Source organism: Ptychodera flava, chromosome 4 (assembly GCF_041260155.1).
Source record: "Ptychodera flava strain L36383 chromosome 4, AS_Pfla_20210202, whole genome shotgun sequence".
Classification (NCBI taxonomy): Eukaryota; Metazoa; Hemichordata; class Enteropneusta; family Ptychoderidae; genus Ptychodera; species Ptychodera flava.
Genome location: NC_091931.1, coordinates 7,391,013 through 7,409,797, shown reverse-complemented (window position 1 = coordinate 7,409,797; position 18,785 = coordinate 7,391,013). Strand labels below are relative to the sequence as shown.

At 36.2% G+C, this 18,785-nt stretch overlaps 1 long non-coding RNA gene across 1 annotated transcript; it reads right to left on the bottom strand.

Annotated features, from left to right (window-relative positions):
* Positions 1–5,577: 5,577 nt before the first annotated feature.
* Positions 5,578–13,471, bottom strand: LOC139130800 (uncharacterized). Its single transcript, XR_011551976.1, has 4 exons — positions 13,161–13,471; positions 9,889–10,011; positions 8,568–8,637; positions 5,578–6,325 (listed from the first exon to the last, which is right to left on the bottom strand). It is a non-coding gene; the product is annotated as an uncharacterized lncRNA (long non-coding RNA).
* Between the last annotated feature and the right edge of the window lie 5,314 nt (positions 13,472–18,785).

Genomic DNA, 18,785 nt, shown 5'->3' with positions numbered 1-18,785 from the left:
CCCGGTTCAAGAGCGGGTAGGTCCAGAGTAAATGACTCACTGTTGGAGAACGGTGAGTTCAAGTCTATAACACAGTGTTGTGCTCATCCTGTAATTGGGCTAACGCCCGTTGGATGATAGACTGATAAAAAAAGGTGAAACAATTCTGGACATATAGCCCAAAGAATGGATATTCAAATGACCAAATAATCAACAAGCACCGCTCGACATGAGACAAGTGTTAATGCATCTTTATGTCACAGCAGACCATATATGAACTGATCACATGTTTCATTACATATTGCAGTTTTGCGTAAATTTAATCTTTTGCCACATGTTTGCAACTTCATTGAAATTTTTTTATGATCAACATCATAAATAATATTCACCACATATTAATTCTAAAGGTCATTAAGTATACAAATGTATAATTAGCTGAAATATACTGTCTTGGACTTCTCTCATTGTATCATCACTTTATATGGCAAGTGTAATTGCCTTTGGTCAAGTCCTTTATGTTCCGTATGCCAAACTGTGAATGCTCATTAGATATGCAAATTAGATGACATAAAAATGCGAAATGACTTTCAATATTGTTTTAACCGGGTATTATCAATGTACATAGCATGTTTCACCTACTTTGATCAAGTAATCCTGGTAACTATCCATAATTAGGAAAGTTCATTAAGTGTGCAAATTAGGAATTGGTTGAAGTAAAATTGCTAAATGACTTTTAATATTATTTTATCATAGTATCTTCAATGTACATAGCAAGTTTCATCAACTTTGGTTGAGTCAATAAAGATATAGATCCTTAATTAGGAAAGTTCATTAAAGATACAAATTAGGAATTGGCTGATTTAAAATGTTTAACAACTTGCAATAATGTTGTATCACAGTATCTTTAATGTAGATAGCAAGTTTTGTAAACTTCGGGGGTCAATTCAGATAAATATCCCTAATTAGGAAAGTTCATTAAACATGCAAATTAGGTATTGCTGAAGTAAAAATGCTTAATGACTTTGAATATTGTTGAATCATAGTGTTTTCAGCGTATTTAGTAAGTTTCATCAACTTTGGTCAAGTCAATCAAGATATATATCCCTAATTAGACAAGCGACCTAGCGGCCGATATAGCTCCGCTGTATTTATGTAGAGAATAACTATTTTTGACACATGTTGATGAAGAAGGTGGAAATCTTTGATAGCTCATTTCAGTGGCCATAGCTGCTAAAATACACAATTGAAAATTTTATCATACTTTGAATATATCACATCAGATCATCCCTAGGAACATGCCAACCAAAGCTATCTGATATGAGTAGTTTTTTGAAAATAAAATTTTCTGACCAACAATTGCCTCCAAAAAGAAAGATTGCAGATTTCATCATAATTTCAACAAATATCATTGAGTTCATCTATAGGAACCTGTATACCAAATTTCACAGCTATCAGATGAGTAGTTTTGGAAATACACATTTTTTGACCAAAAATGGCAAAAATTGCCCCAAAAATACAAAATTACAGATTTCATCAGAAATTCAATACGTATTACTTAGTTCATCTATAGAAACCTGTATACCAAATTTCAAAACTATCAGACCATTACTTTTTGAGAAATACATTTTTGACCAAAAATGGCAAAAATTGCCTTAAAATGCAAATTTGCATATTTCTGCACAATTTGAACAAATCTGAAATAGATCATCTCAAGGGACATATGTACCAAACATCAAAGCTATCTGATTGGTAGTTTTGTAGAAGGAGATTCTTAAAGATTTTTTTACCAAAAAATGACAAAAATTGCCTTAAAAATACAAATATGCATATTTCACCACGATTCGAAGAAATCTGACCGAAGTCACCCTAAGTAAACTGTATATCAAATTTCAAAGCAATCAGACAGGTGGTTCCAGAGAAGAAGATTTTTTTACCAAAAACACCAAAAAATGCCCCAAAAATACAAATATGCAAATTTCACCACGATTTGAAGAAACTTAAGTGAGGTCACCCCAAATAAACTGCATATAAAATTTCAAAGCAATTGGACTCGCGGTTTCAGAGGAGGAGGCAATTGTTGACGGACGACGACGGACAATGACGGAAAATCAACCTATTTGACAAGCTCCGCTTGACTGACAGCGGAGCTAAAAAGTTGATTAAACATGCAATTAGGAATTGCCATGAAGTAAAAATGCTTGATAACTTTCAATAATGTTATATAGTATCTTCTATATACATTGCAAGTTTTGTTAACTTTTGTAGAGTCAATCCATATAACTATATATACCTAATTAGGACAATTCATTAAATATGCAAATTGGCTATAATCTTTCATGTAACCCCTTACTATCTTTCACAGCTGATATATCCTTGTGTGATCAACATTTGTAGCAAATCTAATCAAATTGTGTACAGTCATTCTCAATGTATATCAGTTATTTAATCATTAATTATGCAAATTAGCAAAAAGTATGCAAGCCACACCCACCAAAAACTAATCAGTCTTGCCATTTGCTAACTAAATTTATGTACCAGATTTGATTCTAATCTAATGAGCCGTTTTTGAGATATACGGCCAACAGATGGATAAATAGACACACAGACATCGCTGCGACATAAGCTATGTATTAATAACACATGAGCTAAAATGATGCATTTAAATTTGACTATCCTTAGGCTGGGTTCACATATAACGGTTAGTGGGGGCTGGAGGAATCGCGATTGAAATTTTATTTTTCTGATCCACCCCCCCCCCCCAAAAAAAAAAAAAGTCGTAGAGCCACATATTTATTAGGTATGCACTCAAAGAAAAAAAACATGTATTTGGCAGTTCTGCTCAAAGATGTACAACACTGCTTGTTATTAGCAATTTGTAGAGCCATATTCCTAAGGCAAGTTCTCTAATATTTAACCACATCAGTGGACTTTTTTGATGTATCAGTCCAAGTCAACTTTAGCTAAATCCAACTCTGGCCATGCCAATGGCACCTGCTGAAGAACACACAAAATGACGATCATGAGAGTATGCAAATTGTGAATTTCTGCATACATTATATGCTTAAAGGTTTACGAAATTGACAATACTGTAGGTAAAAATATTCTATCAAATAAACGTTTAAATCTCTGAAACATTTGGTGTAACAATGGTAAATTTGGTAAAATCAAACCAATTAGTCACATTTTTCATATAAATTAGTCTTTACTGAACAAAGTTTTACTTTAATTTGTGTTTATTATTTTACTATGAGAATGTGAAAATTTAGAAAATTTAGCATGGTAACCCCCATCTTTTTTCTTTAATATTTGATTATTCTCATATGCCAGAACTCAAAACTCCCTGATAACTTTCAAGTCTCCTACTCTTCCATGTGCTGCTTTCTGGCCTGATCTTATGTACAAGTATGTTTCCCTGCCATGAGCGTCACATGACCCAAACTCTCCTTCAGCTATTTCATAGTCAGAGCTATCTCTGTCACTGCTGGTATGCAGTGACAGTCACACTGTCCATAGGCAGCAGCAGCAGGGCAGGAGCAGTATTAACTTTGATAATTCTGAAAATAATTTGTTCAGTTTATACAACTGCATTCTTGCTCTTTTTCCTACAGCATATTGCAATTCGAACTGTCAAGTATTCAGCTTGCGAACACAGTCTGTGAATATGTATCCTGCATTTGTATCACAGAAAAATGACTTTACTCTGGAGTCTATAATTCAATTACCACCAAATATTCACATATGCAGGCTTTTGATGACAAACTAAATATTGTGTGTTTCAGCATGCTGTAGGGAGACAGCCATAGAAATATTGAAAAAATTATCAACAGGTGCTAACAGGTGCAGCAGTGCTCCGATACTAATTGGCCTACTTGTTTGTTTTTTATGAAAATACATACATGTACAGTGTACATCTTTTCAAGACAAAAATAGTGAAATGCGACAAAATGCTTCCAGATCTTGTTTAATTATTGCTAACATTAGAACAATTGGATGACATTAAAATGTTATTCAATTTTCATTGAATTACCCACCAAACCTTGGAATTGTAAAAAAGGGAAGCAAAATATTTTTATATCCCCCTTCAGGCAGAGCAAAATTTTCAAGTCCCCCCTCTACTACCCTAAAAATTTTCGACTCCCCCTCATTTTTGTGAACGCAGCCATACACTGCAATGGAAAATGTGCAAATACCATCTTTCTATGCAACTGATTTACTTGTAATAACGACAGGAGCCTAGATGTTTGTCAGTGATGTCAACATAGTTTGCTTAACTCACATAGATAACTAAGCCGTATATATGGTGAATTTGTAGACATCTGTCTCTCATTAGCAAACAATCACGCAAATTATTTTAAACAACAAAAATAAAAACATTAATTTGCACCTACAGGGTATAATTTCAATGAAAAGTATTTCATTATTGAAATAAGAATGTGACGGACATAAGAAGATTTACAGGAAGATTAGTAGAGGTATAATAGCTCACTCATGATAATTTTGATATTTATAGTGTGGTGAGAGTCAACTGCACCTGCTTGCCACTAATTATGCTGAAGTGCTTTCAGCTTTCTAAACAGTCTGGATAGCCTGAACTGAAATTCACTTTTTCACAGTAACAATGGTTGACAATATACATACAGGCTGTGTTTAACAGATAAATACAAACATTTTGACATACTTTAGCCAACAGAGTAGGTGATAAACAGAACAAAATTTCCAGAAAAAATGAAATCTTGGAGCTGCATACTCTCGAATATCATTTGGCTTGAAACAGGTTTCTAATATTTTGTCACTCAAAAAATCCCTTTGGCTCAAAGTTGGTAGTCAGCGAAGATTTTTTGACCAAAAACAGGAAAAACCGACCCAAAATAAAAATATGCAAATCACTGCAATTTGACAAACCTGACATGTCACCCCTAGCAACCTGCACATCAAATTTCAAACTTGTGCAACAAACTCTTTTTAGAGATTTTTTGACCAAAAATGGGAATTGTCCCAGACTTACAAATTCCACAATTGTTCGAACAAACTTGTTACCTCTAGCAAACCACATACCAAATTTCAGACCAATAGAACAAATGATTTCAGAGGCGAAGATTTTTTGACAAAAAACCAACGAAATTGCTGGAAAATACAAATATCCAAAATTTGAGCTTCAGTTATCCTTAAGAACCTGCAACTGAACTAGCAGTTCCTGAAAAGAAGATGAATGTTGATGGAACACAGAGGATGGAGGACTGAGGACAATCCACTTATCTGAATAAAGCCATGTGTCATTGCAGCAGGCTAAAATCTCACTTATGAAGCAGTCTGTAAGAAGTGTTGTGCTTCAGGAGCAAAATTAGTGTGAAAGGAAGATATCGTATAGCGCTGATTCTCACTACATGAAAGATGAAACACACATGCAAAGAAAATATCTGTAAAGGCATTTTTCCATCAAAAGTCACAATACTCAACATCAACTCTAAGGTGATGTTGAACTTGTTCATCCATAATGCAACTAACATTATGACACCCCCTGAAAAAGAACTCACAAAAGATGATACAGTTCAAATTGGTAAATAGGTGCTTTAATTGAAATATATAGAGACCTCTTGCATGTGATGAAAAGAAATATGTTTGAATGAAATCTTATTTGAAATTCACAATGTTTGTGCTTGCAATTCAGTGAGAAGACTCAAAATCACCAACAAAGTTGCTGTTTTTCTGTATTGCCCTTTGCATGATAAAAAGTGAAACTGATAGCAGGCCATCACATTGACATTTCAGATCTTATCACATTTGAAGAAAATTACTGGACATACGTGGGTCATGGTGCACTTTCCTCAGTTCACACCTGCCAAAGTAATATTTCCAGACATAAAAATAATAATGGCTGGCAAATTTTGATAATATCAGAAAGAAAGTAACATTGCATATATGTATGCTCAAATACATTGTCCTTGTGTCTAGGGATTAAAAAGCTATTTAAGTTTGTGAGAATTACATCATCATATCAATTTTACTCCTTTGTACATGTATGTATCATTTATATGAAGATGCAATCCTCATGGGGGGTGGACTAATCATACCAGTGTGATAATTAATATGATCCTGCATTTGCATTGCCTGGGAGTAGTCTATGTGAAATTGTAGTCTCCTGTAAATGTTTGCTTTCCTAATGCTATGGTTCAGCTTTTAACATGCCATTTCAGTTATTTCCAGTCCCTGTTGTACAAAACTTTTCCCTGTACTAGGTAATTTTCAGCTTCAGACTTTGTTACTGTGACAAAAATGCCTGTCAATGGCTTCTTCCGCAGCCTCAGTCGGTGGTACTTTTCATCCATGAATGTAGCATGCTTCCTTCCTATGGAAAGGTAAGAAATGAGAAATTGAACAATTTAAAATTAGAGACATGAGGACACTGAACCTTTGATCATTGTTTTAAACTCTTTATTACATGCTCAGGATGTCAGTTTGTTTCATCCTCTTTCTCCCAGGTGGTATTTATTTCTATGGTTTGTCTATGGAGCCTGGTAGAAAGATGATTATATGGATTCAAGATACTGCCATGCATCAAAATTAGTGTTGTTCAATGATAGCCTACACTTGAGTATTAGCCCTCACATTGTCTAATATTCTATCTACCCCATGATAATTCCTTCCTAAGCCCTCCCAAGTAAAATCCATGCCATGACTCTTACAAAGGAACCAGTTTTAAAGATCCCATTCAAAGCAAACAATCACACAGATATACCTTGTTAAAGCGAAGCAGTCTGTGGTACTGTCTCAGATTTTGAAGCACTGGGGTTGAATGGAGGGAGATCACTTGCTTAACTGACATAGTTTCTATGGAATTTAACTTGAATAATGCAATACAGTATAGATAAAAGCTACCTTTAGCATCCACTACATCCTAACTGAAAGGCCACTTTGAGACTGGTTTGATTAGCTGTAATACATAAACTACACATTTGTGTAGACATCACAAAAACACACATCATTAGACAGTCTAATTTAAGTTTAAAACAGTACAATACACCTGTTACTTTTCTGATTAAAAAAAAACTATTTTGTTTTTTTACCAACTTAACTATCTTTTCTTCTCCCTTGAAATGTCAAGTTTTCACCTCATCAAAGTGCACTGTGAATTTTGGTGTGGACTAAAATTAATTTGCTAACAATCACAATTTAATATATGATGTATGCTGTCTTCACAAGTTGAACACTGGACATGCAACGTGCTTTTCGCAACAGAAGAAGACAGTACAGTTGGTACAATTGAGAACAAAATTAATAATAAATCATCAAAACTTACAGCTACTGTTCTGAGAGAACAAACACAGTGTCTGAGAGTTGTTCTGAATAGATAGGTTGCAGTCAACTAGGCTTGTATAGTTTGTTTTGAAAAATGGTCAATATAAAAATGGTTTCACTGAATTTCCCTGGATACCACAGAATCTGGTTTTGATAATATGAATATATGCAACCTACATGTATTTATACACATATCTAATGGAACTCGGATGTGACAGGATCAGACTCAGAGATGGTGGAGATCTTTTCACAAAAGCAGTTTATACCTCACTTAAAAAGGGAAGAAAGGACAGGATAAAGGTCAAGAAGAGGTATTACTGCAGAAAACTTGGGAAGGAGAATAAAATTCCAGAGTTTAATATCACCATTACTTCAACGTCAGTGCCACATCCAAGCTGCCATGAGTGAGAGGAACAAAGAAACCCTATCGATGATCATTCATCCCTCACAGTACTGTAGATTTCCATAATTCATTGCGATTTGTATCCTCGGAGATACTTGAGTGAAGTCTACTATGTCTCCCATGTGTAGACAAATTCACAGACTATCTATCAAAATTTTGAAAACGTACTTTTATGCACACCATTCTTCTCAATTCTCATTTTAAATAATTTGGAAAATTATGCATAATTGAGAGAGGAGATAGCATTTTTGTGAAATTTGCCAGAGATTGTCCTCAGCATACAGAATAATGTGATGGAAAGTAGGGAGACTAGTTGCACCTGTTTTATGAAACAAAAGGATATTGATTTTTTGCAATGAAAATGACAAAAGAAGTTTGCATGCTAAGATTTCTGAGAGAATGACTCCTTCAGTTTGTCATAACTTGCTACCTAAAAAGTATGGCATTTGTAGTACCCGCAGAATGTGACATTTACGTTGTTTAGTGGTTATTTTCAAAATTTCACTGAAATATCTAAACATACTTTTACTAGATATTATTTAAAAATTATTCTGATGCTGCACACTAGTACTTACATGCAGAACTGAAAAGTTTTTAGAAATGTTACCTTCAAGGATACAAATCAAAGAGTATTGTGGGTAATTTATTGTACTGTGTCCCTCTAGTGTGCATAAATGAGGTCTATATCTAGAAACATACTGACTGGCTGTAGGCCCTAATGACTGCAAGTTGCCAAAATAATTTCCCCTTAACTTAAGAATTAAAGGAAATTATTTAATTTCAGGTAAACTCACAACTTAACAGGCAAGCACATGTACATGTACTGTGTTGTCCTTACAACCACTCAGTACACTGGCAAGGTGCAGTATATCATTAACAATTCACTGACCAGTTTTATATGGCTTCTCTTTCCCATTTTCAGAAGAACATGGTGCTTTCTTTTCCTTTGCATCTTTTCCCTTGAAGTGAAGCAAAGCAAAAAATAGCATACACCATGTATAAATCATTTAGCAAAACTAAATATTTTACCTGCAGTCATGTAACTCAATATCCATCTTAGAAATGCAGAATTGTCTGTATTTGACATTGCAGAAGAAGAGATAACTTATGAGCACTACTCAATCATGACTTGGGAACACCTGCCAGACAGTATCACTTTCCCACCTGCAGAGTCAGTAAAAAGCAGTATTGAGCCATAACTATATGTATTTTCAACCACTTGGCTTTATATGTTGTAACAGCTTTAGTCTGAAAATCATGTTTACAGTATCTCTGTCTTCAGGGACCTTCAAATCTTCAAGTCTATGTTAAAATGCAATGTATGGGACATGTTTTGCTTCACAAGTTTTACTACCTTTTAGGTAAAAAAAACAATTAACAAGGAGAATATTCCCAAATCATGATAGAGGAAAAAGAAGGCTAAAAATGAGAAGCTTTTAAAAACAAAGTAACTTTCATTCTCATATTTTCAAATGACTGAACGGGAGACTTGATCTACTTACAATGCCAAATATCCTTCAGTTAAAACACTCTAGACTTTAATGAAGCCTGATCTTCCAGTCTATCAATTTCATGTTCTGTGAGCACCATGCCCCCAAGAAATTTGCAAGATGCAAGAACAAGAGCATGTGCAGCATTCTGAGACAGTTGATGAATCCCAAGGCACCGGGAAAAAGTTTATTTACCAAACATGCACAGGCTATCATGTTTGCAATTTTCTTGGCAATTGATAGTTTCAGGTACATGTATATGGCACGTACAGCCCCTGATATTTTAGGAGGGAGGTTGATGCAGTTGGTCTATATTAATAAATTGATGATGAGAAACCAACTTCATTTTTGGCCTAAAAGATTGAAAAGCAAACAAAGTGATACTTTGGAATGAAATTTATGTATAGTATACATGTAGTTCATCATGTGAGTGTTTGATTTTGATCTTGTTTATCTTTTTTTGAAGTGATCGGATTGGTTGATATGCAAATGAGCAATGGTTATTTGAGTCCACAACTGCAGAAGTGCCTTTGCTCAACTATGACAAAACAAGGAAGTAACAACAACAAATGCATAAAATGGTCATATTTATTCCTATATGTACACACATACTGTTGCCCAGTATTTGTACCATGATAACATGACTTCTAGGTGCATGATACCATCTAAGTCTATCTGGCATATATTTATACTGCATTAGGAAAATTATTCATAACTTACAATTATCACTTTTATGATCAACATCCTTGGGACAGAAATTCATGACAGCGACCTCAGGACTGGGATCCATGGTGGTGTCCTAGGACAGGTATCCATGACAACATCTTCACCCAACTCCTATAGCTTTAAAAGAACAAATCACATACACACCGAAGTGAGTTCAAAATGAAAGCTTGTGACTCTAAGTCTTTATCACCACTTCTACAACCTTTCCCCCCATGATTCAAAATAAATCAAGTTGATGAAGCCCTAAACTGCAACTTCTGTCACTAATTTAGCTACTGGACCCCATTAAAAGAGTATAAAATTGTATTTTATAATCACAGTTCTCCACAGGCCCATTAAATGTGGCAGCGTGCTGGAATTACCCTCTTACAAAACATGTAACAAAATACTGTATAAGACATGTAAGGCCACTTTGGGATGTGACTCTTCTTTCAACTCTGTATTTTTAAACCTTTCAGTATTTATCATTGTCAATACTCTTACGAAGTGTTTCAACTTCAAAGGACATTTTTTTCTAGACAACTGACCGGTTTTATGCTACATGTAACTTCACTTGATACACAGTGAAGTTCCATGTAGTATTCTCGATTGCTTTTTGAGAGTGTATTTATCATGTGATCATCATGTCTACTGTGTAGAGTGACTATTGAGGAAAGTTGTGACAGGTACTTAAATTTTATGCAAATAGTATGCTAATATTGTTATGCTAAAATGTGGAAATGAGGCAGCACAATTTTTCAATCCAATCGTGGAGACCATTGATGTTGCAATTTGCAAGATTTATTATATTACTATGTAAACAGAATTGCTATTCCCCAATATGTCAGAGAATTTGCCACCTTGATGTTAAGAAGTGGACGGTTTCATTTGATTTGTGAATACAAGCTTTGGGGAGGGCAGAATTTGAGAAAAAAAAGGATCGGAGTGTCTCCTTGAATCTCATGCATACCAATCAACCCCCGACCCATTGCTCATAATCACTGAAGTCTCCCTTAGTTTAGTTTGGTACAAGAAACATAGCTTTTGATTGTTATTGGGAATTGAAACATGCCATGAGCGTTAACACACTGAAATCTTGAAAATGTATTGATAGTACAGCATGCCAGGAAATAAAGATTGTTCATGCTTCCATGTAGATTTATTCTCAGCAAAGTCAGACACGCATCTGAATTAAATTCTGAGTGAATCGCAAACCATAAGACATGGGAACTTGGTACATGATTATGGAATGTGAAACATAAATTAGGCTTACCCCTTCAGCATTGCTGACTTTCTGATTAATTTTTCCCAAAGGATATGCTCGTGAACTTTATATTTATAAGCCAAGACTTAGTTTCAAACTCCCAAGAACACTATAATATTAACACATAATCTAAGTATTCTTACTTCACTTGATGATGTAATATAATAAAATTCTCTTTCACCCACGCCCATAGAAAAACTTCAAATATATGTAGACAAAGAGGAAATATATAGGGGAAAGAGCATTCCTTAAGATACAACAATTATTGAATGTTTGGACTGGCCTAGGTATTCTAAGCTGGATTTGAATGCACATGTAGGCAATGTGACGCCAATGGTAAAGGCTTACATTCACTGGGAAAGGGCTGAACGAAGGGTCACAATAGCGAAGGACCAAGGGACAACTGAACAAAAGAAGAGTGAGCTCTGTCTCAAAATATCTCCAGATTTCCTTTGGAAGCACATGTTTGACATGGCCCAGACGCGCACGGTTTGCGCTTCCACTGAAAGATTAGAGATATTTGGAGACAGAGCTCATAATGTTAGCTGCAGTAGGACTGAGTCCCGGGCTCGGAGTAAGTCACCTCGACACCTGTCCGTTTCGACCCCAACACTCTCTTGTCGCTAATTGTGCTCACCTCTACCTTGTCATATCTTTCTTGTTTCATGACGTTTTACTGAATATATCATGCATCTTTCCTGGGAAAATTGGCTTCTGAAACAAACAATTAGCTGTTTCGATACACAAATGCAGAGCTCAGACAAGCGCAGCGCGCAGACAGCTGTTCATAGTTTTTGGTGACTTTGATAGACCAGGCCCTAGCCCTGTCTACAATGCTGTGTGTCCCCAGAGTTATACGGACCGGGGAGGCCGTATAAGGCCGGGAACAAACAGCGTCGTACGCTGGGCTAGGACTGCGACCGGCCGTCTGCCAGTTGCGAGCTCGGCCAGTGCCCGCGCCGACCAACTCGGCCAGTGGGAGAGGTCGGCCACTTACATTTATATGATTGGGTACATTTTCTCTTCACATTCAACAGTGATGTTATGATGTTATTTTGTTGAACATTCAGTAAACAACGAAAAGACGTTCCACTCTGACAAACACATTGGTGGCCCTCAGCCTTTCAGCAGATCGCGGGTAGGGCGTACGATCGAAAGGTACAAATTGGCAGTTAAACATTGCTGCGAATCCGTAGCCTTTTGCCACTCGGGTAGCTTGCATGGTCATTCCCAAAAGAACATGCCAAGGACTGGCAGGGCTCGTTTTCGCAGCAAGCAGTAACAATGACTTAATCGTTGATCGTTGGATGAATAACGTTTATGCTATGGTTTTTATGGTAGTAAATCGTAGGTTTTAAGTTTTTTTAATGGAAAGCAAAACACGATGTACCACATACACTGCGCAGCCGATTTTCATCCTGTAGTTAGCGTTGAAGCGAGGTAACCTCCATGGGGAAGAAGTTTGCAAACATCGCGCTCTTGAATGACATTGACATCGCTTTCACATTATAATTTTAGCGAGACCTAGAAAATAGAAGAACACTGTAGTCTCATCATATAACCATACTCCTAATGGCCGAACTCGCAACTGGCCGACCTCTTTTTTATTCGGCCCGGCCTGGCCCTGCATCAAGAATTACATAGCGGCCGCCGTGGTATGCACAACGGCGGCCGCTGTGTTAACCACACACTGTGCCCTGAATACCGTGCTGTGTGTTCCCGGCGTCCCACCGTATACAATGTATCTGTCGAGCCCATTCAGGTGCGTTCCAGACGTTACAAGATTCAACTAAAGTCTTTCAAAGTGCTATTAGCATCGACAACTCTGAGGACATAATTTCGAGATGATAATGATACAAGTTTCATTCATACCGAAGTGGTCGAGACGGTCAGGGGCCTAGGGTCGAGTGACTTGTAGAAGCCGCTGCAGCTCACAAGTCACCCGGGACAAAAATGGGGAAAGGTTATAGCTTCATTACAGCCGCATAGTGTCATATAGGAATACAAAGCAGTGGGCACTTACCACTATATCCTTCTCTAACTTGAACGAAAACCAGGAACGTAGTTAGTGTTCGGTAGATGTACCACGTCTCTCCGGGACCGTGGCTGTACAGTCGATCCCGCTGGCTGTAGTTGTTTGCACTAGTTACTCACACATGGCAGACATAACCATACGAGCTCAGAATGTAGTGCGTGCCGTGTTGCGCTTGATTGACACGTTAAAGGTTGCTAGTTTGGTGTAATTGTTTGACATTTAGCAATTACTATATTTTTAAACAATTGCTAAGTAGATGAAAATAGATGAAACTTTGAAATTATGGTCCGCTACCTCCGCTACCCTCGCTACCCAAAATCTCATTTGCATAAATGAATCGTGCCTCATATCATGCAATAATTGTGCCATTAGAGCTTGGTTTTGTAGCACTAATTATGCATGCCACACCCCAAATAGTGGATGTGCATATGTATGCCATAGTGTATTGTCCTCGAAGAAAGTTTGAAAGAAATTCGCTCTGGCATGTCTGAGATATCTCTGTTGACGGATGGACAGAACCAAAAGCATATAAAGTCCCCTGAACTTTGTCTGTGGGGACTAAAAAATCTAAAATAGGTTATCCATACAAACCTAAATCTCAAATATCAAAGCTGTCTGGCCAGCACTTTTGAAGGAGTAGATTTTTAAAGATATTTTTTGACCAAAAATTTTCAAGAAGATACATATTTGCATATTTAGTCAAAATTGAACAAATCTGATTACGGTCACCCTTGGGGACCTGCACTCTAAATATTAAATGATTTAAAAGGAATCAGACAAAAATTTTATGCCATGTTTTAGGGTGTGTTCAGCTTTTTGTAATGTCATTCATGTATACACAAAGCTTATCTTAAAAATGGAAGATAAGCTCTGTGTCTACATGAATGAAATTCTCAAGCTTGTTTTTATAAATCTACCTGCACTTATGTTTGGACGTCTGTCTTGTCAAAAATTGGCCTAAACTTTTTAACAAAGAATTTGAACTTCTTTGAAGTTTCATAAGTGAATGGTTCACCCATTACAAAAAGCTGAACACATCCTAACAACATGGCATAACATTTTGGATAGTCTAAATCAAATATATAGTACATGGCTACCAGTTCAAGTAAACCAGTTGTGATGCATTTGTTTTGACATTTTACTGTTACAGTGTCCCCCACAATGTACATTCCGGTGACAGTTTTCTTGTCTCTAAACAGGATGATGTGAGGTGGAGTCATTTCTTTTGTTTTCAACTTTGGCTTGATGTCTCCATCTTCAATATCCTAGAAGACACAAGGAAAATTATCAGTAATATATTGTCTAATGAAATTAAAACAATATTTCAGTTATTCATAAGTGTTCAAGGTATACTTTCATATTACTTTTATTACTCTTGAGTCCAACTATCTCATACTATTTCAAAGCCCCAGTAACAGCCATTTTTATGATATTTTCCACTGGTTTTGTTTTATGTGTCAATTGCAAATGTTTGTTCTAACTCTTAAATTATGCTATAAATATAGCATCCAGTTGTACACTGTGCCTGTAAAAGTGTACAGCGCAATGTTATTGTTGATAAGTGATTGTCAAGACTAGAATTAAAATGTCAACAATAACAATGCAGTTTATATTGACACTATATTGGAATGTGTAAGTTCAGTGTTTCAGTATGCTATCATGAGTAGAATAGAATTTGAAGGTGACACCAAAACAATAATAGTGAAAAAAAATCATCAAAAGTGACAGTTAGTGGGGCTTTAAATAATAAGCAATGTGTCTCAGCTTGTTGCTACAATTGTAGAGGAAATCTATGGATAGAGTAGAATGTACAGATTAGTCATAACTCAAAAGCTGTCTTTAGTTTAGTTGGCTGATATTATATAATGAAAGCACAGTAGTACTATTGATAGTGTTGGTACAGAAGCATGTATTAGAACTGTGAATTTCATATGTATTCTCCACTCATAGGCCAGCACGGGCAGGCAATCTCAACAGTCAGACAGCTTGTATTGCAAAAAATGGAATTTTATAGAGCCAGTGAGAGTAAAATTTGAAATTGTGTAATCCTGTGAAAACAAAAATGAACAAAGACCTAGGTAATGGGCTGTGATGATAGAATGATTACACATGCAATTCAATGGATTATCACTGTGCAGGGAAAATTACCATGGAAACATTGAACTAGAAATTCAACAGAACAGCATAGGAAAGTCCATGATACATGATGTATATTATGGTTTACTTTCTGCTCATTTATAATGTCATGTGATACAACATTATAGCAAGAAACTATGGAATTTCCTCACATGCAAAACATTTGGTAAAAGCGTAAGTGTGACATCACACTGTGTACTCACATCAAACACTTCAATGACACTTTTGAAATGTAGGCTGTTCTTTCCACCACGGTCAAACTTGGTTTCTTTCTCAACAAACTGTACTACTTCAAATATTATATCAGGATCCTGAAAAAAAGAACATTACGGAATCTCTCAATAAATATTATGACAGGGTTATTAGACACATGGTGTAAAATATTTCTGTATCTGGAAAACAATCTTTCTATTTGACAAATAATAGTGTAATATCTGCTTCAAAAAGCTTCTAAACCCTTTCACCACTATGATTTGGTGCAATCTAATTGCTTTCATGGTAATGTTTGACATATAGACAAGATAATACAGTTGACATGGCTCAGGAAACAACATTCATTGACCAAAAATTCAACCTGCACTTGTACATGATGCTTCAACAAAATCTAAAAACATCAGTACTAGCAGTTAGTATTTGACTTACATCAGTTGTGTCTCCATCCACACTCTTCCCCATCATTTTCATACATGCTACAATTAGTCTCTTCAGTTTTTCTGACACCTCCTTTAACCTCTGACTGCCAAATCTGACTGCAAATTCAAACACCACCTGTTGGATCAGAAAAGAAAATGTGACAGACAGTGACACAGTCAGTGTATGGGAGAAATGAATCGGTCATTCAATATAGCAGACATGGAAGATACATGTAGTCAGTGAATCTTTGCATCACAAGCACCATCAGTGAAGCATGGAAACTCATAAATGACATCCTTCAGCAGACATTTCTCACTCTTCTGCAATAACTCATCCCTGTACTTGACAGTCTCCCTCAGCAAAGTCTTAATGTGACCACTGTTTCTGTTCTTCCTCATCTTGGACCACTCTTCTCTTAATTCTGAGATATGTGCCTTGATGTCCTCTTCTGATTTCTGAGGTGGTGGAGCTTCCACAGCTGGCTTGAACTTTTTGCCTGGTGTGGCTGATGGTGAATCCAAATGCCTTGGTTGTTTACTTTTAACTTTCAAACTGTGACGCATATGCCTTATTTTCTGTGATAATGTCTTTGAGAAGAAAGACTAGGGAAAAATCACAGAAAGTAGGGTTAAAGTTTTTGTAAAATTAATGTTGTGATGGGCAAAAGCTGTAAGAACACACATAATTTTCTTGACAATTTTGTTTCCAAAAGTAATTGTAGCAAATCTACAAAGGTTAAAAAAAGATCATGAAACTCTAATGAAATATCTTACCCAAGGACTGTTTCCCGATTCCATTTTTATGCACGGCCAAGCAAGGTACATTTTTTCACCTAATGCCCTGTAATGGCTGCATTCTCCAATGTGTGGGCATTTTGCATAATAGAATTCTGCAGTTTCTGCAATGAACTTGTTCCATACCAACTCTATGTTCTTCTCCCTCAAATGTTGTATGACTAAAGGAGAATAGGATGGCAGACTACTGTTGATGATAGTCTGAAGGACACCATCTGTCAAGATTAAAACACCAAGACTGAGAAGAATAGTTCATGAAAAGTTTCTGTGAAATTATTTCCTGATTTCTAAGGAAATTAAAAGTATTATTTTCATTGGTTATAAGATTATAATTGCTGTTTCAAGAGATAATTTTCAATCCCTCCAAAATGACCTTTGTTGTATAGACATTTTAAAAGGCTTAAAGGGATTAACATATCAAACAATATGCATGACATGTGCAGCAATTTACTTACCTGTTTGTTGAGAAGGTGGACTAGTACATTGACTGGATATTCCACTAGACTCCCAAATTTCAGCATCTTCCTCAGGTGTATTAGTGGGTGTCAACTGTGAATCCCCAATACTGTCTGCATCTTCTGATGGTGATGTCACACTTCCTCTTGAATGTGAGACCTGTATTTGTCCTAAATCACTGTTTCTTTCTACCCAAACGTCAGACTCTTTCAGTAAAATCAATATTTCCCCTGCCATTTCCACTAGTATATCATTTTCTTCAATCTCAGTGCCATCAGCTTCTGTAACAACTGTTACATTTCCAGATAAAGCCAACTTTTCACATCCTGCAAATAATGCAACAAAAGTACTATGACAAGATCAGACTTTAAATGAAAGAGGAGGTGGCCTTGGTACTATGTCTTTCCAATACTGTTACAAAACATTGGCTTCTTCTGGTCATAACTGATGAAAAATGTAACAGCCAACTGTCATGGTGCTACAACAATATAGTGTATACTCTGCAGTGTTTAACTCAATGTGATGTTTTACATGTAATTGTGCCTATTAAAAGACTGCCATATATGTGTTGAGTATACCAGCCAATGAAAAAGGTTTCTTCAAGTATTTGCATCATTTCAAGAGATAACAATACAGATAATGCTTCAAAGTTTAATACATTTTACTATTTTGGAGAGAAATCTTACCCTTTTTCTTTAGCTCTTCCAGTGTTTTTGCAGCAACACACTTCTTTTTGCTTCTCTCTGCATTCCATACTTTGTAAACAGGCATGTTCATAAATTGTTTGTGTTCATTGATACCAAATGTCCTTTACATTTAACTGAGACAATTTACAGTTAAAATATTTGACATACATGGGTATTGATGTTCATTGTTACTAGCTTCCCATCATATATGTATACATTTAGAGGCCACTGAAATTTCAGGGACTGAACTGATTTGATAATGTGCGTGTCATTTGTTTCCAGTACATAGTGAAGGATGTGACAGTCAAACACAGATGGAGTGCTGGTGCCTTCAATTACAAAATACTTCACTTTATCATATACTATTATATCTCTTACCAAACCAAACACTGGTTCATCATCCTCATAGTCAAGTACCAGAGCACAACCTAATTGAAACTCAAGGCCATGGACAGTGATAGATGCAGTTCTGTACATAAGCCACTCATCACTTGGTTCTTTCTCACTTAAAACACTCATATCATGTACCAAAGCAGGATAATCATTGCTGAAATTGAACTCACTACCACTTTTTACCATGTCACCCTCATACAGAAAGTTACTGGACATTTCACCATCAACTCCAGTTTGCTTTAGACACATGTACAACTGATGATGCATGCTGAGTGAATAAGGAAGATTCTTGAAGTTTTTTCCTTTCACAGCTTTAAAAAAGGAGTGCTTACCTTCAAAGCGCATACACCAATGGTGTCTAAGTGGGCCATACATCAACATTTGATTTGGAAAATGAACTACATAGTGTTTTTTGGGGATAAATGATGATCTAGGGTATAGTGCCTTGCCTGTCCTGAGGTAAATTCCAATAAGGATGCGAAGAACTTGTGATGTTTCTCTATGACAATAGCTGC